The sequence below is a fragment of the Labeo rohita genome, chromosome 18 (genome assembly GCF_022985175.1).
Source record: "Labeo rohita strain BAU-BD-2019 chromosome 18, IGBB_LRoh.1.0, whole genome shotgun sequence".
NCBI lineage: Eukaryota > Metazoa > Chordata > Actinopteri > Cypriniformes > Cyprinidae > Labeo > Labeo rohita.
In genome coordinates, this window is record NC_066886.1 from 27,039,559 (window position 1) to 27,053,303 (window position 13,745).

General features: G+C 33.7%; 1 long non-coding RNA gene across 2 annotated transcripts; it reads right to left on the bottom strand.

Annotated features, from left to right (window-relative positions):
• Nucleotides 1-6,597: 6,597 nt before the first annotated feature.
• Nucleotides 6,598-11,668, bottom strand: LOC127180515 (uncharacterized). Of its 2 annotated transcripts, none has more exons than XR_007829658.1 (6): nt 11,600-11,662; nt 10,727-10,759; nt 10,355-10,561; nt 9,914-10,036; nt 9,734-9,821; nt 6,598-7,627 (listed from the first exon to the last, which is right to left on the bottom strand). It is a non-coding gene; the product is annotated as an uncharacterized LOC127180515 (long non-coding RNA). The 2 variants fall into 2 exon arrangements; XR_007829657.1 differs by having other exon boundaries at nt 6,602-7,627; nt 9,738-9,821; nt 11,600-11,668.
• Nucleotides 11,669-13,745: the final 2,077 nt, after the last annotated feature.

The window sequence follows — 13,745 nt, forward strand, 5'->3', positions numbered from 1 at the left end:
GATAAGGCAGGCAGGAATCCATACCGCACTGGCCAAGAACAGCTCGGCAATATTGAGACGCTACGAAAATAGAAGCAATCCACTTTTCACCTGGAGGGAATTATCTTGCCTCACTATAATTGGCAGGAGAAAAACAAAAAATGAAATCGATATTTAGATATCAAAGCTTGCTGGCTTCATCAACATCTTTTTGCATATCTCCCCGTTCGACCGATGGCTGCCCTGCTCAGGCGTATTGGGGTCTGGGTTAAGATGAGGAGGAGGAGAAATCGCAGATTTTTTCTCTTCTTCTCCATTCCGCTTTTCTCATCTTGCTTCATGATGTATTCATTTGGAACGTTACATAAAAGACTCACAATGCCCAGAGCTGATTTGTAGGAAAACCTTTGAGAGCTAAATATGCATATGGAGAAATAAAAAGTACAAATATGCAAGACAATATCACCCCAATAACATCTGTTTGGTTATAAATAGTCAAATCATATTTCAGATTCTCATTAAGGTGAGTTGACGTTGAGAGTCTAGGAATATTGGTTTAATATTTAATGCCTTTTTAAATTATTGAGGATGTTTGTAATGATCCTGTATACAAACACCAGTATGGTATGTATGTAAATATGTGAATGTGCATTAAAAAAAAAAGAAAGAAAAAAAGAAAAAACATAGGTAATATAACTTAATTTATGCTTGATTTTGTGCAAATATGCTATTTACAACATGACCTAGATGACCATTATGTCATTCACTGTGTGTTATGATATAGTCACATATAACGCAACAGAAATAACATACCATTTGCGATTTCTCAAGATTGGTGACTTCTAGAATTAACCTATCATAGAAGAACTCCTTTTGCAGAGGCATATGCAAAGTAAACATAATTATAAATCATTTTAAAGTAATTGCACTTAAGAGACATAAATGCATCTAGTCAAGTTTACCCTGTTTTTATGCAAAAACACAAACAGTGCTCATTAGTGGACTAATAATTATTCTCCCATCTTTGACCAGTTTCATCAGAGACTACTGGAACCTATTTTACACTAATTAACTCTAAAGACATGAAGCTTTTAAAATGTTGAAGTGATTAGCTGAGAGTACAGCAAAGCTTTTGAGTGGAGTGATCCTTAGAGCACAAGCAAACAGTTCAGAATCACGGTGAATATGAAGAGCAGCTGTGGCGAATATACTGTATGACACGTTGTATATCAAACGTATTCACAATGAAAAAAAAAAAAATCTAATGAGGCTTCAATGTTCAGCTTCTGTACTAAAGAAAAACTTTCTCCTTTTAAATGGCCATTAGCAGCTCCCTTTATAGTCTGTAGCTCCTCCCCTAGGAATAAACCATGTATATAAACTAATTAAAGGAGGCAAAGCAATTACGCTGCAAATAAACAGAAGCAATGGCATACATTATTTATAGAGACATTCACCAGCAAAACATATTGATAAAATAAGGCTTCTAAACAACAAAAACGACAAAGAAAAATCACACTCCTGCTGTTCCTGCTGCAACACAACCTGGTGCCACGAATATATGTTTAATTGTTTTCTGCTATTGGCTAAAGGAAATGAAAACCTGGCTGAACATTTGTCATTTTGATAAAGTTAGTTTGCTCAAAACATTAGTGTGATGAGTGTAAAAATACTGTGCGATTATGACATGAAATTACATTCTGTATAAATCAGTATCACTAAAACTAGTCTTTGTATATAAGGCAACATATGCAAAGGTGTTGGCCAGCATATTTAAGTGTGCATTTGAGCGTAATCACATCATACATACTCATGCAGACTTTAGGAAGGGCATTAGGTCATTCACTGTAAATGTTATGAAAAGGGTGTTTCTGCACAATTGGATGCTGCAGTTTCAGGACCACATTTGTAGGACCCTATAGTTTTATTATTTATTTATTTATTTATTTATAAGGAAATATGTAACCCTAAACATACCTGTTGGTAACACTCTTGAAATATTGAACCTATTCATTCTTTATAGATATATATATATATATATATATATATGCTATGAGCTAGAATTTGCTAGTAATTCAGTATATAAATATATTTTAATATGTATCAGTAAGGATAACATTATACATTATTTAAACAATATATAAAAAAAAGTACATCACACTGTACGCATATGTCAACACTACAAGGGAAACAACAAAATAAATAAATGGGAATGAACCACAAGCCACCATTTTATCAGTGCAGACAGATCCTGCAGTTGCATACGCAGTCCTATTTTCATTATCCCACCTGGGTAATTTTAAGTTCAAATAAAGATTTTTATTTCAACAATAAATTCATGCAAACTTTTCTAGTAGCCAACAAGCACTATTTCCTCTTAACGACATCGCTGTCAATTTTTAATTACCTCTGAAGCTTCATAACGCTAATGGATCTCTTTTTACATTAGAGGAGGTGGAGAAATAAAAAGAGGAAAAAGAAGAAAGAAAAGACCCAGGAGGTAAAACAAGAAGAAAAGAAAGTGGGAGAGAGACGTCAGGCCCCTGGTTGCGCAGCCTGTCCTCACCCATGAAGCCTTATCTCTCTTGGGTTCTGAGAAGAGATATTTTGCAGTGTCTGCTCTTTCGTTTTTTCTCCCCTTCAGTGCACCCTCATTTTTACACTTTGATAACACATTCCTGGAACCAGTGCCCACCCACTAATTACATAATTCACTTTTTTCTGCTCTAATTTAAAGCAACTTTGCAAGTTTTATCATTTATTAGCTGTAGTTTGGATGTCTGTGCAGTCTTCTAGGAAGTTACTTTCTGCCCTAGACCTTGGCTCATTAATGCAAAAGAAAGATCGCAGATGAAGCGTCGCGTCATTGGTGAATCATATTAGCTACAGCATCAGAATGAGAGAGAAGGAGCCATTAAAGGAAGCATATCTAGGGGGGATGCTTAAAGGAAAGTCATATGAGTTTGAAATAACATGAGGGTGAGCAAATGATGACAGGAGATTCATATTTAGTTGAAATACTGGTTGCAAGGACACTACTAAATAAGAAAGTTTCTCAATCAAAACGTCTATGGATGCACACTTGAAAGCAAATATTGTGCTAACATTTAGTTTAGCAGCACACATTGCTGAATCATTCATCCACCTAAATTTCAATCAAATGACAAATAAAAAAGCCAAAACCCCACTTGAACGCGCTGTTCAAGAAAACAGAAATGTGAACAGTAGTGATAAATTCAGGGCCTAACACAAAAATATATTTTCCTACACACTAAAATATATGACCCTGGACCACAAAACCAAGCTCAAGTCCATTGGGTATATTTGCAGCAATAGCCAAAAATATATTGTATAAGTCAAAATTATTGATTTTTCTTTTATGCCAAAAATCATTAGGAAATTTAGTAAAGATCACGTTCCATGAAGATATTTTGTAAAATTTCTACTGTAAATATATCAAACCTTAATTTTTGATTAGTAATATTCATTATTAAGAACTTTATTTGGACAAATTTTAAGGCGATTTTCTCAATATTTTAATTTTTTTGCACCCTCAGATTCCATAGCATAACCTTTGTCTTTAAGGAACAGTTATCCCTAAATAAACATACATACATATCCCTAAATAAACATACATACATATGTGACCCTGGATCATAAAACCAGTCATAAGGGTCATTTTTTCAAAATTGAGATTTATACATCATATGAAAGCTGGATAAATAAACCTTTCATTGATGTATAGTTTGTTAGGATAGGACAATATTTGGCCGAGATACAACTATTTAAAAATCAGGAATCTGAGGGTGCAAAAAATCAAAATATTGAGAAAATTGCCTTTTAAAGTCATATAAATTCAAATAATGTTCTTAACAATGTATGGAACATGATCTTTACTTAATTTCCTAATGATTTTTGCCATAATAAGAAAAATCAATAATTTTGACCCATACAGTGTATTTTTGGCTATTGCTACAAATAAACCCCAGCGACTTAAGGCTGGTTTTGTGGTCCAGGGTCACATATGTGTAATATGGACTTGCCACACCCCTGTGCACTGTTTATGTTGGTTTCTCCCTCTTATGCCCATATTTGGTTGTTCCTGTTTCCTGTCCTCATTTAATCATCATTAGTTAACCTTGTATCACCTGTGTCTTAATTAAGTTCATCGTAATCACCTTATAATCTTTATAAGTTGCATTCAGTTCAGTGGTTGTCATCTGGTCTCGTCAATGTATATTTCTACCCTCCTGCTGTGGATTTACCTGTTTTGGAATTACCTGTGGATTATAATAAAGACTTTATCATTGACCTTCGTCTTCATTCACCCCTTCCTCGCACGTTATGTGACAGTACCCACCCTCCATGGTGTAGATGAGTTTGTTTCTTAATTAGAAAAGTTTGAATACATTCAGGATTGCATCACTTGCTCACCAATGGATCCCCTGCACTTAATTGGTGCCGTCAGAATGAGAGTCTAAACTTTTGATAAACGCATTACAATAATCCACAAGTAATTCACACCACTCCAGTCAATCAATTAACATCTTATGAAACCAAAAGTTGTGTGTTCGTAAGAAACCATTCCATCATGACATTTTAACTTTAAAACACAGCTTCTGGACAAAATATGAGTCTGTAATCCAAAATAACATTTCCTCCAGTGAAAAAGTCCCTCTCCTGTTGTCATCTCACATTAAAATCCACCCACATATTTTAGAACGGTTTTGAACTGTTATGGATTATGGACTCGTATCTGGAAGTGACTTTAATATAATATATGGTTTAACACAATAAATAGTACCATAATAATTAAAAAAAAAAAAAAAAATCTTTTAATTATGGATTTATTTTTTACGAACATGCAGCTTTTTGATTCACAGAATGTCAGTTGATGGACTGGAGTGGTGTGGATTACTGATAATTGTGATGTTTTTATCAGCTGTTTGGACTCTCATTTTAGCAGCATTCTCACCAGAGCAAGTGATGTAAAGCTAAATTTCACATCTACATTTTGGCCTGAGGCCAAGCACATTTTAAGGATTTTAATTTTTGGGTGAACTATTTCTTTGAATATGCAAAGAAAATTTACATAACTGAGCTGGGTAGTAACTGATTACATAATCAGGATTACGTAATCAGATTTCAACAATTAAGCACTTTTAATTAGTTTAAATTACATTTTAAAATACTCGTAACTTACTTACTCGTAGGTTAATTTTTTATGGATTACATGAATACATATTTTTTGCACAATAGCAATAAATTATTAATCATTTATCGATTTTTCCTAATTCCTCTTTTTCATCTTTTAAATTGTCCTCTCTAAAATACTACTGCTTATAAACATTCAGAGAGTCTTTAAGTTTTTACAAAAAGATCAGTCATTTGTCAGCTAGCGACACAGCATTTGACCAATGGATTTACAAAAATCATTTCAGGTTTAAGAAGTGTTTCAACATTGCATTAACTACTGATGAGCACACTGATTTTTTTATTTAAATTATAACTCAGTGGGCTATTTATCCATGTATCTTTGAAAGGCGTTTTGTCTTTTAAACAATAAAATGCAAATTCATAAAAATAAAAATAAATCTTTTAATAATTAAATGTCACATTTGCATGTTCATTAGTTCTTTGATGTTGGTTATGGTCACATGACATGCAGGTAAACAGATGTTTATATTGATTGATTTTAAAATTTATTTTAATTTAACTCTTTTTTTATGATTTAATTAATTATTAGCTTTTCATTAATTTCATTTTCAATTAAACTCCTAAACCCCCTGCAGTTCCTTTACAAACACTCGTTTGGGAAACCTTGACATAATATATAAGATTTAATGCACTTCATGTTGTTAAAAACAACAAATGTAATGTCTTTTATTAAGTATTTTTATGTCAATATGGTACAAGAATATTTGAAACAATGTGATAAACAAGTTAGGTCAAAAGTAATCTAAAAGTAATCCAATTATACTTAAAATGTGTAATGTAATGGATTACGTTACTGACTACAATTTCTGTCATGTAATTTGTTCTGGCATTTTAACGTGGAGTCAGCGTTGAATCAACGTCAGGTGTCAGTGTTGGATAACCGTTGGATTTTGTTTAGATTTTGCAAATCGAATCAACGTTGAAATAGCAACGTCATTCCAACGTCACGTTTGTCAACATAGGTGAATTTGCCAACATTGAATCAATATTGATTTTAGTTTAGATTTTGCAAATCCAATCAACGTTAAAATTTCAACGTCACTAAAGTCCTGCTTTTCAACAGTTTATTGATCAGCATTGTTTGGATGTTGGAACGTTATTTTTCTACTGATATCCCTAGTGAAAAAAAAAAATATGCTAAGTATACTTGCAGCCAGACTAATTGTCAGCATACTTCAAGTGTGTTACTGATTAGTTAACTTGAAGTGTGCTATTTTGGAACAACTAATTTTGTGCTAAGTATATTTTAGTTGTAATTAAATTGTAGTAAAGCATAACTGTAAGTGTATTTAGTGTACTTTTATGTGCTAAATTGGAACAACTTCAAGTATACTTAGTATACTTTAAGTAAGTATATGCTGTGTAAGCTAATTGCATGCTTGATTAGTGATATTAAAGTGTACTTTGTTTGTATTACAAGTATATTACAAATTAATTAAGGGTGTCTTCAAAATATACAAGAAACACACCATAAATATATTATTTTTGAGTAAAAATATGCAATTTTTTTCCCCAATGCTGAATGCACTCGTTGTCAGGGTCATTAAAACAGTGTGAGTGAAATTCAATTTTTGGCCATGCAATAGTGTTTACTTGGCTGTACTTGTGACATCACAAACTAGTAGCTGAACTTCCTGTCCCGTACACTGTAAATCCTAATAAGTTCAGCTTACTTAAAAAAAGTTTGGAAACAGATTGCCTTATTTTGTTAAAGCAAACTTAAAGGTAAAACTAAAGTTAATTTAATAATCAGTTTAAAGTAAAGAAAGCAAACTCTTACAGAGTAAATTATCTAATAAATATCAAGTTAGATTAATGTCATTTCTAGTTAACATACTCCAGGACATTTACTAATCTTACTTAAGATTTAATAGTAAGATTACTTTATTAATTCTATTAACTAATAGTGTTATTTTGTGTTGTGCAAACATCTTAAATGCTGTTATTCTCAACATGGATTTAATCTGCCATTTTAAGCTATGGGAACTTAAAACATTTTGTGCAATCGGTTTCCACATTTTCTTTAAGTAAACTGAACGTATTTTTATTCGTTCAACCAGCATGAAATGAACTTAACACAAGTTTGAAATTCTCAACAGTTTATTTTTGTAAAAAACTTTAAGAATATCACAATAATAAAAATTAGCTTTTAAAACATCTGTGTTCTTATAATACTCTTTACAGACTTCTTGACTAAACAACACTTTGTTGTCATAACATTATCTGGACCCACTGGAACACTGTTAAACAATAGAGCATTTTCAGAATGGCATGCAAACAGAACAGCAAAAATAAAATACAGGCCTTTCAAACCCATCCATGACAATTCTTCCCTCCATGATTGCCTTTATTGCATCCACAATGAGGGCATGTCCTCTGGTAGAACTGTGAGCAGGTCTACAACTGCTTGACTGAAGTCTGCATCCACATCCTAAGTAGAGAAATAAAATAGGTACAGTGTAAATTTCTCCATTTCAATACTGGAAATGTTCTAAAAGCATACATTGACAAGGAACTTTTAATGCTTTTCATTTATAAGCAAATTGATTCATATTGATGACCAGAGTGAGTGTACAATGATCTGTGCAAACATCAAGCACAAGGAAATGTAATTAAGCTTTAAATTATGATCACCAAAGAAAGATGACGAGATTTATAGTGTGATAGTGACATTTCACAATACATGATTTCAATCAGAGCAAAAGTGTAAATTATCATTTGTGTCAACTATTACTGCATGCCTTGTCTTGGAAGTCTTGGAATATTACACACAAGTTCCATGGACTACATTTTTTGTACATTGTTTTCAACATTATAGATTTACAGAACTTTTTTTTTTTTTTTTTTTTTTTTTTTACAACATGCTAAGAATGCTAAGAGCATTTTCTCTCTTGTTATGGAGTGATGGATCACACCCATCATTTACATGATTTTATCTTAAAGGGTTTGTTCACCCAAAAATTAAAATTAGCCCATGATTTACTCGCCCTCAAGGCATCCTAGGTGTGTATGACTTCATTCTTTCAGACCAATCCAATCAGAGTAACATTAAAAAAATGTCCTGGCTCTTCCACGCTTTCCATGGCAATGGGCGGGTGTTTCTGTTCAACAGTTCAAAAGGAGTGCAAGAAAGCGCATCCATCCATAATAAAATGTGCCTCACACATGAATAAAGGCCTTCTGTAGTGGATCGATGCATTTTTTAAAGAAAAATATACACATTTAAAACGTTATAAACACTTTTCTCTCACTTCCACTAACTGTCATACGTGCAAGCCTTTCCAGGTGGATGTTGTAGGACGTTTGTGTGCATGCGCTGGTGTAAATATGCTAGTCGAAATGTAAGTTTCGACTAGCAAAGAAAAGTTTGTTTACAGGAGCAAAGGAAGCAAAGTTTCCTTACTTTAGCAAAAGAAAACCAGTTTGCTCTTGGTTTATATTGAAATCCTCCGACATTCTTCTTTATGGATCTTTGTTTTGTACTTCTAATTCGTTACTGGTGTTTCATTTCGCTCTGTCCTGTGCTTCCATGTTTGTCACTAATCACCGGCGCATACGCACACGCACATCCTACATCAGCTGCCCGGGATGGCTTCTGCCTATGACAGTTAGCGGAAGTGAGAGAAAAGTGTATGGTTTTAAATATGGACATTTTTCGTACAAAATCATATATTCGCTACAGAAGGCCTGTATTCACCTCTCGGAGCTGTGTGAGGCATGTTTTATTATGGATGGACGCATTTTACTGCACTTCATTAAACTGTTGAACAGAAACAGCCACCCACTGACATTATAAAGCTTGGAAGAGCCAGGATATTTTTTAATATAACTCTGATTGTATTGGTCTGAAAGAAGAAAGTCATACAATAGGGCTGTACGATAAATTGCATGCGATTGTCATGCACATCTTGTCAGTAAAGACGGTTATGTGATTAGTAGTAAATCTCCATCACGTGCATTCAGATAGAGCGAAATTTAATACACAGAGCCTTAGTTCGCTGACGAGCTACACAATATCATGTTCATACTCGCAGATGAATCGCATTCGATTATGAACGCGATATTGCGTAGCTTGTCAGTGAACTAAGGCTCTGTGTATTAAATTCCGCTCCATCTGAATGCATGTGATGGAGATTTACTTCTAATCACAGAACCATCTTTACTGTCGAGATGCGCATGACAATCACATGTGATTTATCGTGCAGCCCTAATATACACCTAGGATGCCTTGAGAGTGAGTAAATCATGGGCTAATTTCCATTTTTGTGTGAACTAGGCTCTTTATTTCAAGAAGTTTATTTCAAAGTGTGTAAAGTCTGTAATGATGTTTGTGATCACTCAACACAATTTCGCGAAGTTAAAGCATTTACACCAATTTCAGTAATAAACTGTTTCACAAAAGACAAATATAGCATCTACTGCAAAAAAAAAAAAAAAAAAAAAAAATAATACACAGAACCTTTGGCAATTTTTCATAACCTGAACTATATTCATATTGAATAAAACAAAATGATGAGAGCAGAAAATCCAGTAATACTTACGAAACACATCCTGTAAAATTCCTCTGGGTCATTCTCCAGGATGACTGAAAGGCCCTGAAGTACTGCAGTGGAAACATCAGATGACTAAAAAAAAAATAGAGACAGGCTGAGGATAACAATCATAAGCAAATCATGATTTAAAGATGACAACTACAGCCAACATGATAAAGAGATACCTTTTAATTAACTTGATGTGAAATTTAAAATCCTTTTTTCTAGAAAATGTCAAAAGTGCAGAGTCTGTGTCCAGTGCTGCGCAGAACTCAGATCCGAGATATGCGACTGAATCCTGCAAAGATCTAAGAACAAACATTGAGTGGCTATTAACATTTTGAAGGACACAATCCATAAACACACTTTTTGAAAAGGAATAGGGTTTTGAAAATTTTGGAAAAGGAAAAAAAAAACAGGTTTTGATGAGGAAAATAAATCTTTCAGTGAAAAGTCATCAAGGGTATTAAATACACATTTGTATTAAATTTACAGTCTTTGAAAGGACACTGACATTTATTGTTACTTGTGTCGAGTATGCAAACTGAATAAAATCTGACACATCATCTGGCTCAGTTAAAGAAAAAGTTCACTCAAAAATAAAAATTAGCTATTAATTTACTCACCCTTACGCCACCCAAGATGTTCATGAGTATTTTTCTTCAGCAGAACAGCAAAGAAGATTTTTAGCTGAAAATGTGGCCTTTGGTGATTGATACAATTTAAGTCAGAGACTGTCCATTTTTGGAGGGAAAAAACATATCAAGGAGCACAAAATTAATACCGGTTGCTCCTGATGATATATTGAGGTTTTATCAAGCAAGATGATCGATCTGTGGAAGAAAATGAAATAAATGCTTTTAAGTCTCATTTACTGCATTCATCTTACATTTATCTAAGTAGATCCTCTCTGCAAAGTAAACACAAATGTAAAGAATGTCTGTTATGTCACAAACATAGCACTTGTAACAAACATAAACTAAAGCATCTGAACTTACATTTCCACTGGACAGCAGTCATCAACTGGTATTCTAAAATAATAAAAAAGTGTTATCCATTAATCAAAAATCAGTGAACACTGAAAAAACAAAACCAAATGTATAGAGTGTTTTTTTTTTTTTTTTTTCTTATGTGATGTAAATGGAAACATCTGGTATTTTAAAACTAAGATCGTTAACTTACATTTAAATAAGTTTCAATGTTATATATACTCTGCTTGAGGAGGTGGGGGTGATGGGTCTGCTAAAGACTCGTTGACAATCTCAGAATGCGTGTTGTTTGTTACTGCCTGCACATTACCGTAATTATCATACTAAGCACGCATACTATTTTCGTCGCAACCAGGTATTTCTAACAAATAATGCTACGGCTTGACTACAGTTTAGCACTCATAGTTGCTTTCAAAATCGCCGTGTCAAGTTAAAAAGAGTTATTTTAAAAGAACCCGTCTGAAGATGTAGCGTTCTTTTCCATCCGTTTGTACACTGACCGGATTGCGCGCTCTCTAGCTCTCTCATGGTTTGAAGTGTTTTGTTTACTTCTCACTGAATTTTGAATTCTGCAAAACGTCACATGAAACAACCGTCGTTCAAATTACTCCTATTCTCGTAACTTATCACTAGCACGAATGGATAACATAGTAATTAATAGACAACCAGCAGCTAATTTTACAGATATGAAGCGGACATTAAGTTAACTGGTTTGAACAGAAATCGCTTCAAATAATGTGCAGGGTCAACCGTGTTTGAGTTCTTTGAATGGGCTAAGATGTTCCACAAAACAGCATGCAACAAAGTGCATAAAATCTAACCATCATAAGGACTAACAAGAAAAAAAAAACAGAAAATGAGACTTAAATTAAAAGCTTTTACCTTGATTTTACCGAAATAGATCCTCTGCAAACACGTTGAATCCTCAGCCGTTGTGCTTCTGCGACGTGGGGGAGGGGCAATTGTCGCCCAGGGCGCATGCGTAACAGCATGTCTTGGACATTTTGAGTAATTTTACTTAAATTTCATTAGTTATGGGAAATATCTGTTCTAATATTTCAGCAACAATGAAAAAAATTTAGTAAACTCAACATTTTGGTTAAAATAGAGTAAACTTACTAGTGTTTTTACAGCAAGGAATACTATTTTTTTTTTTTTTCTTGTGTTCGTATGGTGTGCTGTTGGTATAAAATTATAAATGCATTGATGTACATGGACCTCTCTGTGACATTGTATAAATTTATTAAAATACTTAAATCACAATTACAAGAGTAGCCTTTTGTATGCATACACTTCATTTAATAATGTTTTAAATGGGCTTGCATTTATGCATTTATCATATGTTTTATTACTTTCTGTTGCAAGCATGAAGTACACTTAAAAATTACTCCAAAATTTAACTTAAAGCATACTAACAAGTTATTTAATAATGTACTTTAAAAGTATACTTTCAATGCATTGTTACATTTCAGCACACAGTTAAAAATAATACTAAAATATATTTAAATAAAGCGCAAATAAATACACTTTTAAAAACAAACAAAACTACATTTCAAGTATATTTTTAGAAAATATATTTTTTAGAAAATATACTAAATTACAATTATTTTAAAGTGTGTTAAAAGTTGTATTGTGAAAATAGGTAAAAGCATGGTGGTAATACACTTTTTATATATTTAAAGTTAGTACAATTTTTGGTTAGTATATTTGCAATGTACTATTGAAACAGGAAATATATTACAAATACAATAAAGTATACTTTTTTTCACTAGGGATATTTCAACAAAATGTTTAAAAGTCATGGTTGTAAAAATAATGTTGATTTGACGTACAACTAAAACATTTATTTTTATTTCTATGTTGAATCCGTAGTGAGTTAACAACACCATTTCAACCATTTGGTATTCAACGTTGTTTTGACGTTGAATGAATGTTTTTTCATAAACTGACATTATTTCAACCACATTTAAACGTTTAAGGTCGGTCGAATGCCAGCTGGCGGACTCTTGCGGTTTACACATACCGTGTGTCTTCTCTTCGCGGGAAGGCAAACACCAGCAGTTTAGCTGGAGGGTGTCCTGTGAGTCTGCTTCCCTGACGATCACCACGTCAGAGCGATTTACCAGTGCTTTGATCCATGGCTTGACACTGACGGGCAACAAATTAAGCAAATTATCTGCGCCACCCACTAGCTCGGGGCGGGAGCCTATCGCTGGTGCCGGTGGACAAGCATCTCATCGCCAGTGCGGTCCATGCTGGAGCGTAGGCAGTTAATGAAATAAATAAATAAATAAATAGAGCTCAAGATAAAGCATAGCAACCTAAAATCTCTGAGTGGGCTGCACATCAGCACCACCCGCGCTTTTCAATAACACAGCTCTCTGAAGATGACGGTGAGATGGCTGAGGAGCTTGGCCCTATTGAGGCACCAGGGCTGAAGGTTGGTAAACATATCTGATGATGTGAAGTATCTGTCCAACCTTATCCTGACCAGATCAATGAAGCATGATAAAGGGCTACAGTAGCATGTCATTTTCCTTTGTTAGAGACAAATAAGCATTGCTGTCTCCACCTGCTACCTATTTTGGATGCAAATCAATTGGCTTGTTCTGTAAATACCGACAGCCATATAAAAGAGAAGGAAAAATAAAATCCATACCATTACGTTTGACTTCTGCATGACGCTAAACAAGGGCCAGTTGCATCTGATAAAACAAACAGTCCAACTGTATTTTAAAGTCCAGTTCTCGCTATTAGCAAACAATTAACTATGACTTTTGCCTCAATAAACTCCTAATTTGCTGCTTAGTTAGTAAGGTAGTTGTTAAGTTTAGTTACTGGGTAGGATTAGGGATGTAAAATGTGGTCATGCAGAATATGTGCTATATAAGCACTAATAAACAGCCAATATGTTAATAATTGGTATGCTAATAAGCAACTAATTAATACTGAGAATTGTTCCCTATACAAAGGTGTTACCAAACAATCTGTTTATTTGAAACACATTTCTAAGGGCTCTAAATCATCA